The sequence below is a fragment of the Papio anubis genome, chromosome 13 (assembly GCF_008728515.1).
Source record: "Papio anubis isolate 15944 chromosome 13, Panubis1.0, whole genome shotgun sequence".
Classification (NCBI taxonomy): domain Eukaryota; kingdom Metazoa; phylum Chordata; class Mammalia; order Primates; family Cercopithecidae; genus Papio; species Papio anubis.
In genome coordinates, this window is record NC_044988.1 from 49,155,272 (window position 1) to 49,180,108 (window position 24,837).

Sequence of the window (24,837 nt, forward strand, 5' to 3'; positions counted from 1 at the left end):
TGACTAATGAGGCTAGGCACCTTTCACATATTTATTGTACATATTAGACACTTACGAAGTATCTGTTGAAGTCTTTCATTCACTTTTTCTATTGGATTGGTTGTCTTTTCTGCATTGATTTGGCAAAATCCTTTATATATTCTGGATACAAGTACTTGGTCCAAAGCTTTTAATCTATTTAGTATGAACATGATACACACAGGGGAAAGACAAAGAACAATGTAAGATCAAAAGGTAAGGTTATGTCACCAGCCTACAAGCATTCTAGGAACACAGAACAAGGAATAATCAGTTTAAGGTTATTGTAGGCAGAGAAGGATATATAAAGAAGGGAAATCTGGAGGTGGACCATCAAGAAATTTAATATATTTATACAGGTAGAACAATATGCAAAAGCATAAAGAGCCATGAGCAGCAAAATTCAAGTCAGAATGAACCTATTCCTGGGTTAACATAATTGTCTTTCCTAAGGTTCAAATCTTTCCTTAAGGTTCAAATCTTTACTGGGCACAAAATAGGTTGGATAAAAATAAGGGCAGATAACAACAGTCTATGGAGTTTTGAACAGATCTTACTTAACACTTTAAATACATTATCTCATTTAATCACCACAACCCTGTAATATAGGTATTACCCTCATTTACCAAAGAAACGTCACCTAATGTCACAGCTAATTAGCAGTGGAATTAGCCTAAGCACTGAGGTCTGCCACTTCTAAAGTCCAGGATTTTTCCACTGAACAGTCTGTATCTCAACAAGCAAAATTGTAGTTTCTACTATGGTAGCTCCTGGGAACTGAAGACAAAAACAATAATTAAACTGGAACATTAAAAGCTTTAGAATTTCATATAGGTACTGCTTGGCCTTCTTATATAATGCATTTCAAAAACATGTGCTCAAATTGAATATCCAAGAGTCAAATTGGAAAAGTCAAATGACAGGCTTGCTGAAGGGCCACAATTCTAAAATACCTTTATTTCAGAATGACGCCATTAATTCTGTAACATCTTAAGGTGAACACATTAAATGAGCACATTTATTATACGATATCCTAATTTCAGAAATGAGGAAAGTGTTACACCTTAGAACCAAGAAAGCACAGTAAATGTTATGAGAGATTATCTATTCCCAGTGCAATGGAAGTTTATTAAAATCCCTAATTATCTGTCATGTTTTTAGAAACAATCTTCAACAAAATAGTTCCAGCATTTGGTACATGTTCATTAACTGTGTTATTCTGCCTCATCATTAAATACAGCTTAAATCTAATGAGCATCTAATTGAGGTTAAAGACCCATCCTAATGATTTCCATCTTTATCTCAATCACATTAAGATTATAGCTATACCACTGGGTGTGTGTATAAATATATCCATGTGTGTGTTCACACAAATACATAAAGCCTTTCTCTGATTTCAACTTATTTTTATAAAATGGGATAATGCATTTAATCTAATACACAAATATACACTGCTGTGTAGACAGGGATACCATGCCGCCAAAACCCAAATGTTAACAGCAAAGTGGCTATATTAGTTTCCTGTGGCTACTGTAACAAACTACCACAAACTTTGTGCTTTGAAATAACAGAAATGTATTTCTCCACAGTTCTGGAGGCCAGTAGCTCACAATCAGTTTCACTGCACTGAAATCAAGGTGTCATCAGAGCTGCGCTCCCCGCAAAGGCTTTAGGGGAGAATCTGCTCTTTGCCTTTTCCTGGTGGCCATAGACAGACATTCCTTGACTTGTGGCCCCATCACTCCATGTGTGTCTCCATCTTCACAGTGCCTTCGCCTCTGTGTGTCTGTCAAATCTCACTTTCCTTTCACTAGGATACTTAAGATGACATTTAGGGAAAACCCAGATAATCCAGGATGATCGCCTCACCTCAGGATCCTTAATTTACCACATATGCAAGGATCCTTTTTCCAAATAAGGTAAAATTTACAGGTTCCAGGTATTAGGACATGGACATTTTGGGGAGCCACCATTTGGTCTACGACAGCAGCCTACTGTAAAACTGTTGAATATTCTCATCAGTTAATATACAAGGCCCCAACTGTAGACAAGGTAGGGAATTTTAATGTGTACTGTATGAAAGTTCAGAGTGCACTGAAGGTCAAAATCAAGAAAAATCAAAGACTGCCAGTGTCATATTACAGATGTCTATTAGTAGTGAGAGCCTGGCTCAGGATTATCAACTCTGGCTGAACATTAAAATCATCTCGGGACATTTTAAAACTATTGCATCTAGGGCCACACCTGAGACCACTCCTTACAATCTGGGTATGCAGCCTTGGAGCTTTCTGATTGACTCAGGTGATCCCAATGTGCAACCAGGTTTAAAAAACCACCAGCCCAACAGAATAACAAAATAGGATGAAGACCTTAATTATACAGTGAACTGTTTTTGGTTTGTTTTTGTTACTTTTTAACCAATTTAATGCAACCACATTTTCTCCTTAGGGAGAAAATATCCCTTTAAAAATCATGTTCATAACTTAATTTGAAAATATGTTCAGATCAAAAGTTCTAAAAACTGATCCATGACACTTTTAGCCAAATCAGAATATGTTAGCAGAATGGCAAACCCAAAGCCAAATACAGTACAAAATAAATGTCTAGTTCATAACAAAGAACCTCTAGTTAGTTCATTTAATTGACCTTTCTCTAAAAGTATCAAATGCTTGTTTGGAATAAGCCGCTCATGAAAATAATCATGTTGAGATCATTTTAGAATTATACTTGCTGTTTCACGATTTTATTTTTATATCAAGGACCACTACTAAGGCATGAGAAATGACAAACAAAATTCAGAGTCTGGAAAAGATGATTAATTCAATCCTTTTTTTTTTTTTTTTTTTTTTGGTAGAGATGGGGTTCTAGCTGTGTTGCCCAGGCTGATCTCTAACTCCTGGCCTTTAACAATCCCCCTGCTTTGGCCTCCCAAAGCATTGAGCTGACAGGCATGAGCCATGGCATCCCACTGTAATCCAATTCTTTATCAACCAGGCCAATTACACAAACTGAGGGTTTTATTTTCATGTCTCTGATTCCTCTGCATTCTTTCTGGGGCTGCACTTTTATCCACTTACCTAAGGTTGTTTACCACCTCCACTACTGAGAAAGAGAAGGGAAACTCAAAAGTCAGTCGATTCTATTTTGAAATGCGTATTTTTTGAAATGCCTCCTATTTCAAAGGAAAGCCTATACATGTCAACAGGTGGGCATAATGTTAATGCTTGTTAATTTTGCTTAGAAATGCCATGTTTTACTTTGATTAGTATGATGAATAACTGCAAAGGTGGCAAAAACAATATCTCAATAAACTGATTTCACTAATGAAGATCAGACCAGGAAGTCATACAAAGGTTGGATTTTCATTGTTACCCTTATTTCTCACTACATGTATAAAAAATTACCAAGACTAGAACACACACATATTTCAATATCGAAACTGTTAAGAGTTACTAAACCTTTGATTTAACATATGTATTTTATTCGTATACAAAGAAAGGCAAAATGTACGGCCAGTGGAAAAACTACTTCAAAGCCAAGTCACCTAACAGAATGTTCAGAGCTTAAATCTGCCAAGATAAAGGGGTTGTCAGTTTCTAGATGACATAGGGAGGAATTTATTCAGCAACTTCCCTTCAAGATATGCAAAATGTTTTCAGAAATCCATACCTATATTATGTCTTGTTCTCTGGTAAATACATTCATAAAAACAGTTACTGAATATAAACAGGTGTTCAGTAAACCATGATCCTAAAAGTCCTGCATAAATTGCTTGTACATTTTGGGTTTTGTTGGTCTTGCTCTGTAGTCCATCCTCTACATCCTAGGTTTCAATCGATTCTCCTGCCTCAGCCTCCCAAGTAGCTGGGAATACAAGCATGCAACACCACACCTGAATAATTTTTTGTGCTTTTAGTAGAGATGGGGTTTCACTATGTTGGCCAGCTTGGTCTCGAACTACTGGTCTCAAGTGATGGACCCACCTTGGCCTCCCAAAATGCTGGGATTACAGGCTTGGCCCATCGTGCCTGGCGCTGCTTGTACATTTTGAACAAAGTATGTATTACATATTTTATTTACATCTTTTTAACCTAATTTATCTACTTATATTTTTAAGATACTTGTAGTTTTTTTCTCAAAAATGAAAAACCCAAGAATAATCCAGTTTTGCTTTTAGCTTTTTTTTTAGATACATTACTCTTTTTTCCCCTCTCTATCCATTATTCAGTTGCTTTTTCAAATACATTTTCCTTCAACTTTTTTTTTTTTTTTTTTTTTTTTTTTGAAACACAGTCTTGCTCTTGTCACCCAGGCTGGAGTGCAATGGCACAATCTCAGCTCACTGCAACCTCTACCTTCCAGGTTCAAGCAATTCTCCTGCCTCAGCCTCCTGAGTAGCTGTGATTACAGGCATATGCCACCATGCCCAACTTATGGTTGTGCTTTTAGTAGAGACAGGGTTTCACCATGTTGACCAGGCTGGTCTCGAACTCCTTACCTCAGGCCACCCACCATGGGCTCCCACAGTGCTAGGATTACAGGTGTGAGCCACTGTACCTGGCCTCCTTTCAACTTTATATTCATCAATTTTTATCTTTTCTAAAAGCACCACTTGTCTTTGTTTTAATTCTCTGTCAAGCAATTAATTGAGATTTCATCCTGTTGGCAACCACTCTAGTTCTGCAGCCTCCTCAATAAGAAGCAAGGTCCACTTCTCATTTGTCTTCCCTTCAACTGCTTCTATTTCTACACTTTCACTAGCAACATTAATTTCAACCAATTTCTAAGACAAGAAGTATGCCACTAAATGTATAACTGAACTTAAAAACAGATTAACGAATTGTTGATTCCCTGCCATTTTCAAAGTATCAAATATACAAGACAGTAATTTTTTTTTTTTTTAAGATAGGCAAATTTTGTTTCAAAAGAGAGCTCAATATACCAAAAGCTATGTTATGGTGGAAAGAGGACCAAGGTCAGGACTAGAAGTTTCCCACTCTTTTTTTTTTTTTTTTTTTTTTAATTATACTTTTAAGTTCTAGGGTACATGTGCACAATGTGCTGGTTTGTTACATATGTATACATGTGCCATGTTGGTGTGCTGTACCCATTAACTAGTCATTTACATTAGGTATATCTCCTAATGCTATCTCCTCGGCCCCCACCCCACAACAGGCCCCAGTGTGTGATGTTCTTCCTGTGTCAAGTGTTCAAGATTGTTCAAGTTCCCACCTAAGAGTGAGAACATGCGGTGTTTGGTTTTCTGTTCTTGTGGATAGTTTGCTCAGAATGATGGTTTCCAGTTGCATCCATGTCCTACAAAGGACACACAAACTCATCCTTAATGGGTTGCATAGTATCTCCATGGTGTATATGTGCCACATTTTCTTAATCCAGTCTGTCATTGATGGACATTTGGGTTGATTCCAAGTCTTTGCTATTAGGAATAGTGCCTAATAAACATATCGCAGGCATGTGTCTTTATATAGGCAGCATTTATAATCCTTTGGTATACACCCAGTGATGGGATGGCTGGGTCAAATGTATTTCTAGTTCTAGATCCTTGAGGAATCACCACACTGTCTTCCACAAAGGTTGAACTAGTTAACAGTCCCACCAACAGTGTAAAAGTGTTCCTATTTCTCCACATCCTCTCAAGCACCTGTTGTTTCCTGACTTTTTAATGACTGCCATTCTAACTGGTGTGAGATGGTATCTCATTGTGGTTTTGATTTGCACTTCTCTGATGGCTAGAGATGATGAGAATTTTTTCATGTGTCTGCTGGCTGTATGAATGTCTTCTTTTGAGAAATGTCTGTTCCTATCCTTTGCCCACTTTTTGATGGGGTTTTTTTTTTCTTGTAAATTTGTTTGAGTTCTTTGTAGGTTCTGGATATTAGCCCTTTGTCAGATAAGTGGATTGCAAAAATGTTCTCCCATTCTGTAGGTTGCCTGTTCACTCTGATGGTAGTTTCTTTTGCTATGCAGAAGCTCTTTAGTTTAATGAGATCCCATTTGTCAATTTTGGCCTTTATAGCCATTGCTTTTGGTGTTTTAGACATGAAGTCCTTGCCCATGCCTATGTCCTGAATGGTATTGCCTAGGTTTTCTTCTAGGGTTTTTATGGTTTTAGGTCTAACATTTAAGTCTCTAATCCATCTTGAATTAATTTTTGTATAAGGAATAAGGAAAGGATCCAGTTTCAGCTTTCTACTTATGGCTAGCCTGTTTTCCCAGCACCATTTATTAAATAGGGAATCCTTTCCCCATTTCTTGTTTTTGTCAGGTTTGTCAAAGATCAGATGCCTGTAGATGTGTGGTATTATTTCTGAGGGCTCTGTTCAAGACAGTAATTTTTTTAAAATATTTTTTAATCTCTAAGGGAAAGGATGACTTGAAGACCCCTTTCAAATTCCCAAGAAAGCCTCTCAATATTATCTGTGTAAACTACTGATTCACAGGAATAAATATTTGTCATTTAATATAAACTAAAACAAAAATTTTAAGCTTTCACAGGAAAAGCTACAAATTTTCATTTTAATTTAGACTAAATAACAAATATTTACAAAACATTCAGTATTTGTTAGCTTAGTGACAGACAGCACTATTCAAAAGCCCACAAAAATGACCAAATTAAATTGACCGCAAGTTATTTTCATAGCTAAGTTCCATTACAGATTTGGTAACAGCCCCTAAATGTCATGGCGTCAAACAAAACATTAAACCTTATCAGCCATCATTTAATCTGTAAAGTGAAGATATTCAACTATGTGATAAAGTCTTCACAATGATCTAGAAAATATTGCTCAGCCAAAGTGACCCTTGCAAACATTCACCAGCAATAGTTTAAAAGGTTACCTTTTGTTGTCAGAAATACAGTATGGAAAAATGTAAAAAAAAATCATAGAAAAAATATACATACATTAAAATCACTCAAACCATCACCCAAGAGTAACAACTGTGAAAATTTGTGGACTAGTAAAAGACACCAAAATGTAATATGTTCATACTTGTAAAAAATTAACACAGTTGCAGTCATATAGTATATAATTTGAGCCTACATTTTCAACTTGTATCATTAATTCTGTCCTAGGTCATTAAAACATTTAAGAAAATGTCATCTTGCTCTCTCCTCCCACCACCCAAGATTCTGAAAGGAAAGAAGGCCAAGAGAAAGAAGGTGTCTCCGGCTCCTGCTGTCCTGAAAAAGCAGGAGGCTAAGAAAGTGGTAAATCCCCTGTTTGAGAAAAGGCCTAGGAATTTTGGCATTGGACAGGATACGCAGCCCAAAAGGGACTTAACTTGCTTTGTGAAACGGCCCCACTGTATCAGGTTGCAGCAGCAGAGAGCTATCCTCTTATAAGCGGCTGAAAGCACTTCCTGAGATTAACCAGTTCACCCAGGCCTTGGACCATCAAACAGCTACTCAGCTGCTTAAGCTGGCCCACAAGTACAGACCAGAGGCAAAGCAAGAAAAGAAGCAGAGCCTGTTGGCCCGGGCTGAGAAGAAAGCTATCAGCAAAGGGCACATCCCCACTAAGAGACCACCTGTCCTTCGAGCAGGAGTTAATATCGTCACCACCTTAATGGAGAACAAGAAGGCTCAGCTGGTGGTGACTGCCCACGACATGGATCCCATCGAACTGTCTTCCTGCCTGCCCCGTGTTGTAAAATAGGGGTCCCTTAACTGCATAACCAAGGAGAAGGCAAGTCTGGGACATCTAGTCCACAGGAAGACCTGCACCACTGTCACCTTCACTGTAACCACAGGTTAACTCGGAAGACAAAGGAGCTTTGGCTAAGCTGGTGGAAGCTATCAGGACCAACTGTAACAACAGATACGATGAGATCTGCCGTTACTGGGGAGGTAATGTCCTGGGTCCCTAGACTGTGGCTCACATTGCCAAGCTCAAAAAGGCAAAGGCCAAAGAACTTGACACCAAACTGGGTTAAATTTACACTGTTGAGTTTTCTGGAAATAAAAATAATTAACATAAAACAAATTTTCCTTCAAAAAAAGAAAAGAAAATGTCATCTTAATGGCTGTTAAAAAAAATCTACCGCCAGAATATAAATTGGTACAGCCATTATAGAAAATAGTATGAAGGTTCCTCAAAAAAATTAAAAATAGAACTACCATATGATCCAGCAATCTCACTACTGAGTATATGTCCTAAGGAAACAAAATCAATATCTTGAAGAGATATCTGCACCCCCATGTTCACTGTAGCATTACTCACAATAGCCAAGATACGAAAACAAGTCAAGTATCCATCCACAGATGAATAAACTGTGATACATATAAGCAACAGAATATTATTCAGTCATAAAAGAAAAGAAAATCCTGCCATTTGTAGCAAAATAGATGAACCTGGAGGACATTATACTAAGTGTAATAAGCTAAACACAGAAAGACAAACACTGCATGATCCACGAGTAGAACCTAAAAATGCTGAACTCATAGAAGCAAAGAAAGATGGTTGACAGGAGCTGAGAGGTGGGAGAATCGGGGAGATGTTGGTCAAAGGGTACAAAGTTTCAGTTAAAATATAAGTTCTGGGGATCTCATAAATATAGCATGGATGGTGATGGATGTGTGAATTAATTTGTGGTAGTCATGACACAATGTACATGTGTATCAAATCATCAGGTTGTATATCTTGTACTCAATCCTCATTTGTCAATTAAATATTTTTAAGTAAATAAGTCATCCCTTAAAAAAAGCTACCACCAGAATATTCAACAGTTATTACACGAAATAGGGATATTTCAAAGGAGAAATGTTTAGCAAATTTATTTCTAAAAATTTTGTAAGTCATGTCTTTGGAAAGCTGCTACCGTGGGAGAACTGACCCAACTTTTAAAAAGCAAGTCAAATAACAGCAATGGCAACGATGGGAAAAAGTCTTCATTAGAAATGCATCTTTAGAGCTTTCAACATCTGAAAAAGAGAAAGGTCCACTTAAATAGTGATCCTATGGCCCTACTTTAGTCCTATATATAAGCTACCAAACAGAAAATTCTAAATAATCTAAAGTTTAGATATAGTTATGAATTCATGGAATTATGTTAAATGTTCTGAACTTTAGTAGCATTCCCCTTCATTTTTCACTGTGCTTTGTCCTCTCTGGATGAACACAACACTGCGTTCTAACTATTCTTCTTAATAAGCACACTAAACACATAAGCACTTAGAAAATTATAAAGAAAAAATAGATTAGGAACCAAAGACATGAACTAATCATGGTTTGCTTAAAGAAGAATAAGCAGATCAAACTTCAAAGACTAAGTCTTTTACAGCAGGGGTTCCCAACTCCCAGGGCCAAATACTGGTACTGTTAGGAACCCTGGCCTGTTAGGTACCGGGCCACACAGGTCAGCAGCAGGTGAGCTAGTGTTACCGCCTGAGCTCCACCTCCTGTCAGATCAGTGGTGACATTCGATTCTTTCTCATAGGAGTATGAAACCTATTGTGAACTGCACATGTTAGGGATGTAGGTTGTGTACTCCTTATAAGAATCTAATGATGAATCTAATCTGATGATTTGAGGTGGAACAGTTTCATCCTGAAACCATCCCCCTACCCCATCCATTGAAGACTGTCTTCCATGAAACCAGTCCCTGGTGCCAAAAAGATTGGGGACCACTGTTTTTTCCGTCACATAATGTAAGAAAAGAGGTACAGCAACACCACAGGGTAAATCAAGTTTACCCCAGAAAGCCCTGGTGCCAAAGAGGCCACAGCCAGCAAGTCTTTTTTTAGACACAACATAACTTTTAATAGAAACCAAGAAGAAAGGAAATGCACAACCAAAAAAATCAATCATGAAATATTTGAGTAATGAGAGACAAAATAGTTACTGAAAGAAAACCATATTCTATCCACTCGGCAGGAAGAGACTCTGCAAGGAGCACACGATTGGGATTACAATAGGTACTAACCAGCCCTGAACCAGTAAGGTCTTGGTAGAGCAGAGATGCTCACCAGAATTAAGTTCAGTTCAGGACACATTAGCTGATCCTCTCAACTCCCACATGTCCCACATCCTCAATGACATCATCACACAAACTGTTTGATACCGGCAAATGTTAGGAGAAATAGGAAGATGCCCCTCCATTTTTAAGCTAGAAATCCAAACAATGCATAAATTAGATCCAATGAGGTTGCCTTTTAATCCACCAAGAGGCAGACATGACTATGTGATTTTATTACTAAACAAAACTTATAAGGACCTCCTGTACTTATTAAATATAAAGTAGCTTTTAAAAGTCCATCACAGGTATATTTCTGACTGTAATTTTAAAAGGGGATTTTTTTTTTCTTAATGTAGTCAAGCAGGCAAAGAGCCAATCAATCCATTAGAAAAATCAAAGAGCCAGAAATCTATGCTTTGTCATTAATTCAGCCACGCGAATAGCATTACTACTAGCATCTTAAAAAAAAACAACAACAACAACTGGACAGCAGGGAATAAATGGATAGCAAAACAGAAAGAACAAAATGGCTTTGTGGTATTTATCCTACAAGTGAGGTAGAGCTCATACTTCTAGCTCATGTTTGTCCTTGGGAGTGAGCAAGTGTCCAGGGTTTTGGCAGGGCACACAGTAATAAAAGAAGACACCATAAGAAAGTCTTTCCTGACTCTAGATTTTGATATATATCATTTAGGCAAAAAAAGTATACCAGGATTATTCAATCCTTTCCCCCACTGCCTTTAATACTGAGCACATCATAAAAATCACTATGCAACGCTAGGCAGTAAATTTAAAATGCTATATGCCTACTGTTCTCTTGGAATCAGTCTAATGAGCCAACTGTAGCCACAGTTAGCTTAGAAGAAAAAGTGAATCAAAGGGAAAATAGTAACATAGGTAAGACACAATGCTTTAATCGAAGTCCCTTCAATTTTAAATTGGATGCTGATGAGTCTTCCTAAAGGCTAATCTTTTGTGGTAGTGCCTACTTTGTTTTGTTTTAATAAAATCTACTGTGTGCATCTTTCAAAAAATACAAAATTACTACAAACTACCTAGCCAAGATTAGTTTTTCTCCACTCCAGTATAGGATGACTCCTGCAGGTAGTAACTGTTTAACTAGAAAATTTTTTTTTAAAAAACTGCCAACAAGCACATATTGTGCAGAAAACATAAGCACCACATTTATAGACAGCAGCAGCTTTCCAGAATATCTAAGATTGGCAACCTGAATGAAGAACAACCGTCTGGTTCTTCATTTATAATGAAGGTTTCAGAAACACAAACATCCACGACCATGAAATCTAGGTGACCTGCATTGCCAGCTGTAAAACTATAGATGGGAAGCCCCAAAGTAGCCAATTATTTAAGGCCATATATGAGCTGTTTCAACATATGCATTCACATACACTTACTTTTCTCTTAACTACAGATATTTAAAATATTATACATTCTGAAATAGGTTGAAAAAAGCAAATAGGTACTCAATGTTATTACAGCTGGGCAAGAAAGAGCTAAGGCCAAATCAACGTATACTACATACAGAATAGAATGTATTCTATATAAGTGAGAATATGACATTTGTCTAGAGTTGGGGGCAGGGTTATTTTTTAATCTGTTATGGGAATGTAAAATTTACAGAAAATGATGTATTCTTTTTGTACAAGAAAATATATTTTAGATAGGATTTCTTATCTGAAGAATGTTTTTATTTTCCTACAGATGATTATCTCACCTTCATAAACATCTTGAGTCATAAGCTCCAGTGCATTATTTTCCTAATAAAAGAACACTTAACATTTTTCACTAATTTACACTTTAAAAAGAAGCAGGGGTGAGGGAGTCCTGCCAATTCACATGTATACATCTCAAACAAATCCTTGGTTCCAATGCAAATTTTCACATGGTTATTTTCAAATATTTGGAATAATTCAGATATAAAGCAATGCAAGCTATAAAAGCTAAATGTAATTAAAACACTAAGAAAAATAAATTTAAAAGCACTACCATTAAATTTATAAACTTCAGATCCTGCAGATGATTTATTGCACTATGAAAATAAAGTCTAAGTTGCAAAATTTATTTGACAGACATGGCATATTATAAGCACTCCAACATCAAAGTATCATAGTTTATGCTGTTCAAATACATTAATCTTCATCTTAGCCTAGGTTTTAAACATATATTTTTAAAACTAATTACAAATCAGAAGACAAATGATAAACTACATGGCAGACCTGTAATATTCCTTAATATAAATGCAAGGTTCATATAATTATTAAAAGATTTGGAAACCTCCACTGACTTGAGAAGGCAAAATCTCCCATTACACCATCTGGGTGTTAGAGTTCTTATGGACAAAAATTATGTGTGCCCCATTTGTTCATCATTGCTGATGGAATTAGGAAGGTTAGTTTTTTCAGAACCTAAGAATTTACCCACTATTGTCACTTTTATTTGTAAAATTCAAAGTAATAAAATATACCACCTTTAAATAGAACTTAATGAGTGCCAAGCACTGCTTAATCCAATTAACCCTTGAAACATTTCTCTAAGGTAGTTTCTAACATTATCTTCATTTTACAGATAAGGCAATTGAAACAAAGGGATCAAATTACTTGCCCAAAATTTGTAAGTAAGTAACACAGCTGAAATTCAAACCCATACAATCTGGCTCCACAGTCTTAACCACATTTCTAGAGCATGCCATATTAAACAATCCCAACCTTCTTTCCTGGCTTCCAACCTCCACCTCAATATCAGAAATACCTGAGAAGGCAAACATTCCTATCTAAATTCACACCATCTGCAATTTCTTTTGAAAAAGTCAATTTGTATACCCAAGTTGCTCCAAACATGCTTGAGATAAATGAGAAAAGAAGGAAATTCCCTTACACTTCCCAGAAAGAGAAAATGAATACAAAATGCAAAAATTTATAAACCATATAAAATTAAAGAAGTAAGGCATTACCAATCAAGTTTTTAAACATTCCTATTTAGTCCCTTAAAAACATGAACAAAACACCAATGCTTTTTAAAAATCTGTACAGGTATATCTCAGAGATATTGTGAATTCAGTTCCAGATCACCACAACAAAGCAAATATCACAATAAAGCAAGTCAGGTAAATTTTTTGGTTTCCCAGTGTAAATAAAAGTTATGTTTAGACTATAAATATACACATGTGCGGCAGCATTATGTGTTTAAAAAATGTACACGCCTTAAGTTTAAAATGCTTTATTGCTTTAAAAAAATGCTAACAATCACTTGAGCATTCAGCAAATCATAATCTTTTCACTGGGGAGCAGTAATGCCCGGATGTTGATTGCCTCCAACTGATCAGGGTGGTGGTTGCTAAAGGCTGGAGTAGCTGTGGTAATTTCTAGAAATAAGACAACAATGAAGTCTGATACATGGATTGACTCATCCCTTCACAACAGATTTCCCTGTGGCATGTGATGCTGTTTGATAGCATCACATTGAACTTCCTCCAAATTGGAGTCAATCGTCTCAAACCTTGCCACTGCTTTATCAACTAAGTTTATGCAATATTCTAAAACATTTGTTGTAACTTCAAAAATGTTTACAGCATCTTTACCAAGAGTAGTATATTAGTCCATTTTCACAGTGCTATAAAGAACTACCTGAGAATGGGTAATTTATAAATAAAAGAGGTTTAATTGACTCACAGTTCCATATGGCAGAAGAGGCCTCAGGAAACTTACAATCATGGCTGAAGGCAAAGGGGAAGCAAGGCACACTTTATAGGACAGCAGGAGAGAGAGAGCAAGGGAAGAAATGCAACACTTTTAAACCATCAATTCTTGTGAGAACTCACTATCATAGGAATGACATAGGGGAAATCCACACCCATGATCCAATCACCTCTCACTAGGTACCTCCCCTGACACATGGGGATTACAATTCAACATGAGATTTGGGTGGGGACACAGAGCCAAACCATATCATTCTTCCCCAGACCCCTCCCAAATCTCATGACCTTCTCACATTGAGAGATCAATCATTCCTTCACAACAGTCCCCGATGTCTTAACTCATTCCAGCATTATCTTAAAAGTTCAAGTTCAAAGTCTCATCTGAGATAAGGCAAGTCCCTTCCGCCTAGAAGCCTATAAGTAAAAAACAAATTAGTTACTTCCAAGATACAATGGAGGTACAGGCATTGGGTAAATGCTCCCATTCCAAAATGCAGAAATTGCCCAAAACAAAGAGGCTACAAACCCCAGGCAACTCCAAAAACCCAGCAAGGCAGTCACTAAATCTTAAAGCTCCAAAATAATCTCCATTGATTTCGTGTCTCACATCCAGGGCATGCTGATGCAAGGGCTGGGCTCCCAAGGCCTTGGGCAGTTCTGCCCCTGTGGCTCTGCAAGGTACAGCCCCCACAGCTGCTTTCATGGGCTGGCATTGAGTGTCTGCAGCTTTTCCTAGTGCACAGTGCAAGGTGTCACTGGAGAACAATGGCCCTCTTCTCACAGCTCCACTAGGCAGTGCCCTGGTGGGGACTCTGTGTAGGGGATCCAACCCTTTTCCCTCCTGCACTGCCCTAGTAGAGGTTCTCCATGTGGGCTCCACCCCTTCAGCAGACTTTTGCCTGGACATCCAGGCATTTCCGTACATCCTCTGAAATCTAGGCAGAGGTTGCCAAACCTCAATTCTTGCCTTCTGCACACCCACAGGTCCAACACCACATGGAAGTCACCATGGCTTGGGGCCTGAACCCTCTGAAGCCATGGCCCAAGCTGTATCTTGGCCCCTGTTAGCCATGGCTGGAGCTGAAGTGGGTGGGCCTGGAGATGGAGCAGCTGGGACACAGGGTGCCATGTCCTAAGGCTGCACAGAGCAGTAGGTTCCTGGGCCTGGCCCCTGAAACCATTTTTCCCTCCTAGGCCTCCAGGCCAGTGATGGGAGGGGCTACTGTGAAGGTCTCTGATATAGCCCTGGAGGCATTTTTCCCATTGTCTTGGCTATTAACATTTCACTACTCTTTACTAATGCAAATTTCTGCAGCCAGCTTGAATTCCTTCCCAGAAAATTGGTTTTTCTTTTCTATCACATGGTCAGGCTGCAAATTTTCCAAGTTTTTATGCTCTGCTTCCCTTTTAAACATAAGTTCCAACTTCAGATCATCTCTTTGTGAATGCATATGACTATATGCTGTTAGAAACAGCCAGGTCAAATCTTGAATGCTCTGTGCTTAGAAATTTTTTCCACCAGATACCCCAAATCATCTCTCTCAAGTTCAAAGTTCCAAAAATCTCTAGGGCAGGGGTAAAATGCCACCAGCCTTTTTGCTAAAGCATAGCAAGAGTGACCTTTACTCCAATTCCCAGTAAGTTCCTCTTCTCCATCTGAGACCACCTGTCTGGACTTCACTGTCCATATCACTATCAACATTTTTGTCAAAACCATTCAATAAGTCTTTAGGAACTTAAAAACTTCTCAACATCTTCCTGTATTCTTCGGAGTCCTCTGAACTGTTCCAACCTCTGCCTGGTACCCAGTTCCAAAGTTGCTTCCACGTTTTCAGGTATTTTTACAGCAGTGCTGCACTGCCAGTACCAATTTTCTATGTTAATCTGTTTTTACACTGCAGTAAAGAACTACCTGAGTCTGGATAGTTAATGAAGAAAAGAAATGTAATTGACTCACAGTTCTGCATGGTTGGAGAGGACTCAGGAAACTTACAATCATGGCAGAAGAGAAGCAAGGCACATCTCACATGGTGGCAGGAGAGACAGCACAAGGGGGGACCTGCCACACTTTTAAAACTTCAGATCTCATGAGAACTCACTATCACCAGCCCCGCATAAGGGAAATCTGTCCCCATGATCCAATCAACACCCACCAGGTCCCTCCCCTGACATGTGAGGATTACAATTTGACATGAGATTTGGGTAGGGACATAGAGATAAACCCTATCAAGTAGCTTCCATCTCAAGAAACCACTTTTGTTGTTCATCCATTAGAAGCAGCTCCTCATCTGTTCAAGTTTTATCATGAGATTGCAGAAATTCAGTCACATCTTCAGGTTCTACTTCAAATTCTACCTCTTTTACTACATCTACCATATCTGCCGTGATTTCCTCCACTGAAGTCTTCCACCCCTCAAAGTCATTTAATTCTTCCAAAATCCTGTTCATGTTGGTATTCTGACCCCCTCTCATGAATCACAAATGTTAATAATGGCATCTAGAATAGTAAACCTTTTCCAGAGGTTTTCAATTTACTTTACCTAGTTCTATCAGAAGAATCACTATCTATGGCAGCTATTGCTTTATGAAATATATTTCTTATATAATAGTACGTGAAAGTCAAAAACTACTCCTTGACCCATAAGCTGCAGAATGGGTGTTGTGTTGCCAGGCAAGAAAACAGTATCAATCTCCTCATACATTCCCATCACAGCTCCTGTGTAACCAGGTATATTGTCAATGAGCAGTAATATTTTTAATGGAGTCAATTTTTTTCTGAGCAGTAGGGCTCAACAGTGGGTTTAAACTATTCAGTAAGCCATGCAGTAAACAGGTGTGCTGTCATCCAAGCTTTGCTCTTCCATTTCTACACTGCAAGCAGAGTAAATTTAGCATAATTATTAAGGAACCTAGGATTTTCAGAATGGTAAATGGGCAGTGGCCCTTAACAAGACAGCCAACCTGTCCTTTGAAGATTTGAAGCTAGGCATTGACTAGTACTCCTGGATGGTATCTTCACCATTAGAAGATAGAAAGCTGTTTGATTTACATTGAAAATCTGTTGTTTAGTGTAGCCACCTTCCTCAATGATCTTAGCTAGAGCTTCTGGATAACTTGCTGCAGCTTCTACATCAGCACTTGCTGCTTCACCTTGCACTTTTACGTTATAAAGATGGCTTCTTTCTTCAAATCTCATGAAACAACCTCTGCTAGCTTCAAACATTTCTTCTGCAGTTTCCTCACTCCTCTCAGCCTTCAAAGAATTGAAGAGATTTAGGGCCTTGCTCTTGATTAGGCTTTGACTCAAGGGAATACTGTGGCTGGTTTGATCTACCCAGACCACTAAAACTTTCTCCATATTAGCAATAAGCCTGTGTCGCTTTCTTAACATTCGATTGTGCACTGAAGGAGCACATTTAGTTTCCTGCAAGAAATTTTCCTTCACGCTCACAAGTTGGCTAACTACTTGGTACAAGAGGCCTAACTTTTGGCCTAACTCACCCACCTTTTGACATGTTTTCCTCACTATACTTAATCATTTCTAGTTTTTAATTTAAACTGACAAACATGCAGCTCTTCCTTTCACTGGAACACACAGTTCAAGTCTTACATGGATATGGCTTGTGGTGCCCCCAAAACAGTTACAATAGTATTATCAAAGATCACTAGTCACATTCCCATAACATACACAAGAATAATGAAAAACTGGCCAGGTTCAGTGGCTCACGCCTCTAATCCCAGCACTTTGGGAGGGCAGGAAGGGAGGATTGCTTGAGGCCAGGAGTTTGAGTCTGCAGTGGGCTATGATCGTGCCACTGTACTCCAACCTGGGCAGAAGAATGAGACCCTGTTCCAGAAAGAAGAAGAAGGAGGAGGAGGAGAAGGAGGAAAAGAAGGAGGAGGAGCAGGAGGAGGAGGAGGAGGAGGAGAAAAAAACTGAAAACATTACAAGAATTACCAAAATATGACATAAGAACACAAAGTGAGCATATGCTATTGGAAAAATGGTGCCAATAGACTTGCTCAATGCAAAGTTACCACAGACCTTCCATTTGTAAACAATGCATTATCTGCAAAGCATAATAAAGTGAAGCACAATAAAACGTGATATGCCTCTACAACAGGGGAATCAAAACTGTATAGTACTGTCATAAAGACAGACATATAAATCAACAGAACAGAATAGAGAACCCAGAAGCAAAGTCTTATAGATACGGACAAATGATCTTCAACAAGGATGCCAAGACTACCCAATGGGGAAAGGATAGTCTCTCTAACAAATGGTGCTGAGAAAACTGGATTTCCACATGCCAGAAAAAGAAGTTGGATTAAGACCAAAACATAACATGTTATAAAACTCCCAGAAGAAAACATAGGGGAAAAGCTTCAGAATATTGGATTTGGGAGGAATTTCTTAAGTATGACACCAAAAGTACAGGCAACAAAGCAAAAATAGACAAATGGGCCTATACCACACTCACAAACTTCTATGCAGAAAAAAAAAATCAAGTGAAAAGGCAATTTATGAAATGGGAATAAATATTTCCAAATCACCTATTTGATAAGATGTTGAACAGGACTTGAACAGACATTTCTCCAAAGAAAATATACAAATGGCCAAGAAGCATATGAGATGATGTTCAACATCGCTAACTATCAGGGAATGCAAATGAAGCCACAATGAAGTACCACCTTTTCCACGTAGGATGGCCACTACTGAAAAAAACAGAAAATAATAGGTGTTGACAAGGATGTAAAGAAATTAGAATCCCTGTGCACTGTCATTGGGGATATGAAATGGTAGAGCTGCTACGGAAAACAGTATGAACATTCCTCAGAAATTAAAAATAGAACTACCATACGATTCAGCAATCCCATTTCTGGGGATATATCCCTAGAAAATACAATCAGTATCTCAAATAAATATTTGTACACCCACATTCAATGAAGCATTATTCAGTCGGGCATGGCTTATGCCTATAATCCCACCACTTTGGGAGGCCAAGGTTTGAGGATAGCTTGAGGCCAAGAATTTGAGACCAATCTGGGCAACATAGCAAGATCCCTGTCTTTAAAAAAAATAAAAAATTAGCCAACGTGGTGGTGTACATCTGTAGTCCTAGCTACAGGCTAGGCTATAGCTGAGGCTGAGGTGGAAGGGCCATTTGAACCCAGGAGCTCGAGGTTACAGAAAGCCATGATCATGCCACTGCAATCCAGCCTGGGTGACACAGCAAGACCTATCTCTTTAAAAACAAAAACAAAAACAAAAACGCAGCATTATTGACGATAGCCAAGAGGGAGGAGCAATCTAAAAGTCCATTAAAAGATAAAGAATAAACAAAATGTGTTATATACACAGAGAGGAATGTTATTGAGCCTCAAAGAAATCCTGTCATATACTACTAGAGTGAACCCTGAGGACATGCTAAGTGAAATAAATCAGTCACAAAAAGACAAATACCACATGATCCCACTTACATGAGGTATTTACAGTGGTCAAACTCACAGAAACACAAAGCAGAATGGTGGCTGCCTGAGGCCTGAGGTGAAGGGGAGGGGATCTGTTGTTAGATGGGTATAGAGCTTTAATCATGCACAGTGGGTGGAAGGAGTTCTGGGGAACTGCTACACGACAACATGCATGTAGTTGGCAAAAGTGTACTGTACATTTGGAAACTATTGGAGGGTGAATTTTATGTTACATGTAAAAGTTTTTGCCACAATAAAAACAATGAGTACACTGGAATATATTACCTATATACAAAGTATTATTTAACAACCTTATATTTTAGTCATACATCTTTAAGATATATGATTAGATTTAAATCAGCCTGGGCAGCAAATCTATTTGTTAAACATTTAAATTAAATTATGAAAGGGGACCAGGTACAGTGGCTCACACGTATAATCCCAACACTTTGGAAGGTCAGGGTGGGAGGATCCTTTGAAGACAGGAGTTCGAGACTAGCCTAGGAAATAAAGCAAGACACCATCTCCACCAAAAAATAAAATAAAATAAAAATTAGCATCTGTAGTCCCAGCTACGAGAAAGACTGAGGCAGAAGGATCACTTGAGCTCAAGTGTTCAATGCTACAGTGAGCTATGATCGTGCCACTGCACCCTAGCCTAGGCAGCAGAGCAAGACCTCATCTCTAAAAAATCAGTAATAAAAAAAGAAATTATGAAAGGAGCAAGATTGAGATTATTTTCATATTCAACATGTATTAAGCTAATATTATTTCCAGATGATTTTTATTTCTCTGACCTCTTCCAGAACATGAACTCCCAATACACAGGAACATAGGAGTTTATCCAAATGCTTCCAAAGATACAGACTATAAAAAGAGAGCATAATACAATGTTGCCCGATACAAAAATAACAAAATCTACACATGTAATTTAAAGTTTTCCCATCACCACTTAAAAACAAACAAACAAAAAAAAAAACTAAAGGCAGGAAGATGACTTGAGGCCTGGAGTTTGAAAGCAGCCTGGGCAACATAGTGAGGCACTGTTTTGGCAAAAAATTTTAAGCTTAGCTGGCTGTGGTGGCACATGTCTGTAGTCCTAGCTACTCAGGAGACCAAGGCAGGAGGATTGCTTAAGCCCAAGAGTTTGAAGGCTGCGGTGAGTTCTGATCACACAACTGCACTCTGGTATGGGCAACAGAGCAAGACCCTATCACTTAAAAAAAAAAAAAAAAAATCTACTGTATGGTAGACGAACCTGTGTATGGTAGACACACCTGACAGTGATAACTTAAGCATATCTCAGAATGACCCTGTATGGCAGATGCACCTAAATGTGCGTTTGGAGTTCCAAGCTAAGGAATCCAGGAGTGGCCAATCTGGAGATCCATTCCTTAACTACGAGGAACATCCAAGCCCCTACCCTCTCTCACTCCCATCCTGTCCCGTGGAACAGGCAGGGGCCATACAGAGGATTGAGGCTCTTTGTTTCAGGGTGCACAAAGGTTGCCAGGTGGAGACTGTTCGAGGAGGGTGCTAAGTAAAAATGCTACATAAACTGCGTGCCTTCTGCAAGCAGTTGCAGCTGTTCTGCCGAGGCTGCTGCCATTGGCCTGTGCAGTTACCCTGTCCAGCCTGCTGCCACTGGATTCTTTCCTGTATGTGAGGCCCGGAAACACCCCATGTCTTGTTTGCTGGCTCTGGGTCTCTTCTTTGGCCTCTTGAACCTGGTGCCATCCCTACTGGAGTAAATAGGAGTTTGGCACAACAGATACTGGTGAAATTAACATTATATTTTATTTAATATATCAAAAATAGTTCCACTTTGTAGTGAATATTAAAAATTAAGATATGTTATATTCTTGTACCCATATACACTTTTTTATTTTCCCTGTAGAGATGAGGTCTCACCATGTTGCCCAGGCTGGTTTCAAACTCCTGGGCTCAAATGATCTACCTGCCTCAGCCTCCTAAAGTGCTGGAATCACAGGTGTGAGCTACCATGCCCGGCCTCCATCCTGTCTTTAAAATTTGATGCATGGCCAGGCGCGGTGGCTCATGCCTGTAATCCCAGCACTTTGGGAGGCTGAGGCGGGTGGATCACCTGAGGTCAGGAGTTCACAACCAGCCTGGCCAGCATAGTGAAACCCCGTCTCTACTAAAAATGTGAAAAAACTAACTGGGTGTGGTGGTAGGCGCCTGTAATCCCAGCTATTCGGGAGGCTGAGGCAGGAGAATCGCTTGAACCTGGGAGGCAGAGGTTGCAGCGAGCTGAGATCTCACCATTGCACGCCAGCCTGGGCAACAAGAGTAAAACTCCATCTCAAAAAAAAAAAAAAAAAAAAAAAAAAAAAAGGGTACCTACACTGGACAGTGGCTCATGCCTGTAATTCCAGCACTTTGGGAGGTAGAAGTGGGTAGATCACTTGGGCCCAGGAGTTCAAGACTAGCCTGGGAAACAGAACAACTTCTATCTACAAAAAAATAAACAGTATTAGCCAAGTGTGGTAGTGCATACCTATAGTCCTAGCCACTCGGAAGACAGATGGGAGGCTCTCTCAAGCCCAGGAGGTCGAGGCTACAATAAGCTGAAGTCACATGACTGCACTCTCACCTGGACAACAGAGCAAGAACCTATCTCAAAAATACAACAAAATAAAATAAAAGTTGGTACACATTTTACACCTACAGCACATCTCAAATCAGATGCTAAATTTTTGTTTCACTACTTGACTTGTATCTAGAGTTCAGAAAAACTTTACAGTTGAAAAAGTAGATTCACACACCCAAGTTGCTCTAAACATATTTACAATTTTCCATTAATTGAATCAAGCCTCTTATTTAACTTTAAAGTTAAATGAAATTCAGAATTCAGTTCTTTATTCTAACCACATTTCAAGTACTCAACAGTCAAATTTGCCTAGTGACTGCAATATTGAACAGCATATGTCCAACAGGAACATGAAAAAGCATCTATCTCATCAGTCAGCTCTATCTTCTCCAGTTCTCTGACATCGCATTTATGATGGCTCTCGTAGTATCTAACTGGTACAGCCTGAGATTAACCTCCTCCCCGAGGAAGACATTTTTGCTTTCTGAAAAGCCTCAACATTTGGAGTCTGAACAACAGTAAATGAAAATATTTTAAGTTTTCCAGGGGGGTGCTAAATACAGATTACATTTGATATCCCATTGGAGTACATACAGTAAATGGATTTTAATTGTAATAATTAATTACTGGAAACACCAAGGGTAAAACCTGCTTACCTTAATTATGTGAAATTGTTCTAAAATCCATTTGGAATGACCCTATCAAGAGTACTATTCAAGAAAAACCATCCCCTGTCCCAGGTGTAATCTCTCCTGCCGGCTCTGGGCAGCAGGCTGATAAAAAGGCAGCAAGGAGCTGCAAAAAGAATAAACTACTCACCTGAATGCCTTTGAAAGTTATCGATGGGCAATATTTGTTGGGAATTTCAATCTTCTCAAACTTACCAAAACACACATTTTGCTCAAAGATTTTTTTTTTTTTTTTCCCAAACAGGGTCTCACTATGTCACCCAGGCTAGAGTGCAGTGGCACCATCACTGCATCCTCGGCCTCCCCGCACTCAGCTGATCCTCCCACTTTTGCCTCCCAAGTAGCTAGGACTACAGCCATGCATCACCACACCTGGCTAATTTTAGTATTTTTTGTAGAGAGGGGGTTTCACCATGTTGCCCAGGTGGGTCCCGAACTTCTGGGCTCAAGCAATCCACACACCCGGGCCTCCCAAAGTGCTGGGATTACAGGCATTAGCCATCACGTCCTGCCTCAAAGATAATAACAATAATAATAAAATGAGGTGTTATGAATAGTGCCTTCATTTGACAAGGCACAGGCCACTCAAATCACTGGTTAAATTATAAGATTCCTTGGCAACATCAGAACAGAGAAAAGCCGAGTAGCTATAATTTGTGTGAGCCAAAACACTGGACACAAATATAAAAACGACATCAGGCTTTGCTTTCTCTACAAAGAAACACCAACAATTGTTGGTAACGATCTCTGTTACCAACCCAATATGGTTTATAACAACAACAACTAACTCAAATCGTTCCTACTAATAATATTAGTAATAATAATAATAGCTAACACATATATGCCATTTACTCTGTGCCAGGAACTGTCCTAAGCATTTTACGTACCTTAACTTGTTTAATCTGCCTAACAACTCTAGAAAGCAAGTAGTTTATGCTACCCATTCTGAAGATGAGGAAAGTAAGGAAAGGACAGTTAATGAACAAAGGTCACACAGGCGATTGGCAGAAGACCTAAGATTTGAACCTAAACAGTCTGGCTCCAAATGACATGCTTTTAACCACTATGCTGTAGAGCCAAGACTATCAAATTCACCTTGGCTGGTTTGAGAATTATAAAGACCACTACTTACTCAAACCTTTTAATTCCACCCTGACAGAAATACAAATATATGAAAACTTCTTTCCACATTTATTCACCAAAGATCTTTGCCCAGTGATCCATTCACTGTGACCACCATCTCTCTTCTTAGCACATGCATGTAGAAAATCTAGTTCCAAAATGGAGTCAATCCAACCAAATTAGGAAATTCCTATTCTGCTCCCCTCTGCACCTCAAGAATTTCATACAACTGAATGTTGATCTCAACAGAAATCTTGTGGCTCACCACTCATCTACAAGAACTGCTAACTAAGGAATTGCTCCTAATATCACCTAGTATCATGAACTCCAAACCCACTTTAATAATGGGGGCATGGATACATGCATTAAAATCTCACCTACAATTAAAAAACTCACAATTCCATTTTAGACAATAGTTCCAATCCCATGTAACAAGGTTCATAATGAATTGCCAACTATTTCTAGTTTCTCTACTCTTAGAGAAAGCTCAAAACACTTCATGAAAGAAGTGACTTACAAATAATAATGACAGAAACACCCAAGTGAAAGGGGAAAAATATGAACCCAGATACACAGCCCTTCCTTAATCAGAGATGTATATTTAACCCTGGCTTTCCAACCTATTCTTATTGTACAATTCCCTCTTTTCTTACACGTGGATTTCTTCCTTGGTGCCATTTGTTTCATTGTGTGTGTGTGTGTGCGTGTGCGTGTGTTGTTTTTTATTTTTGAGATAGGTATTGCTTTCTCACCCAGGCTGGAATGCAGTGGCATGATCAGAGCTCACCATAGCCTCGGCCTCCTAGACTCAAGCGATCCTCCCACCCCACGAGTAGCTGGGACCACAAGCACACACCACCACACATGACTAAATTTTTCTTTTATACACAGAGTCTCACTATGTTGCCCAGGCTAGTCTTGAACTTCCTTGGCCTTCTTAAAATGTTGGGATTACAGGCATGAGCCACTATACCCGGTTGTGTGTATTTTTTACTATGTTAAAGCTTGTCTAATATGTTACAAAGTCTTCTTTATTTTATTTATTTAGTTTTTTAAGAGACAGGGTCTCACTCTGTTGCCCAGGCTGGCATGCAGTGGCGTGATCATAGCTCACTGTAACTACAAACTCCTGGGCTCAAGCAATCCTCCCACCTCAGCTTCCCAAATAGCTAGGACTACAGGCACGTGCCACCATGCCCAGCTAATTTTTTCATTTTTTCTTGGTAGAAATGCGG

The 24,837-nt window shown here is 38.8% G+C and overlaps 1 protein-coding gene and 1 pseudogene across 1 annotated transcript in view; one reads left to right on the forward strand and one right to left on the reverse strand.

The window, feature by feature from the left end:
* MLLT3 (MLLT3 super elongation complex subunit) overlaps positions 1-24,837 on the reverse strand; it is a 282,499-nt gene that overhangs the window by 183,749 nt on the left and 73,913 nt on the right.
* Positions 7,038-7,833, forward strand: LOC116270024 (annotated as a pseudogene).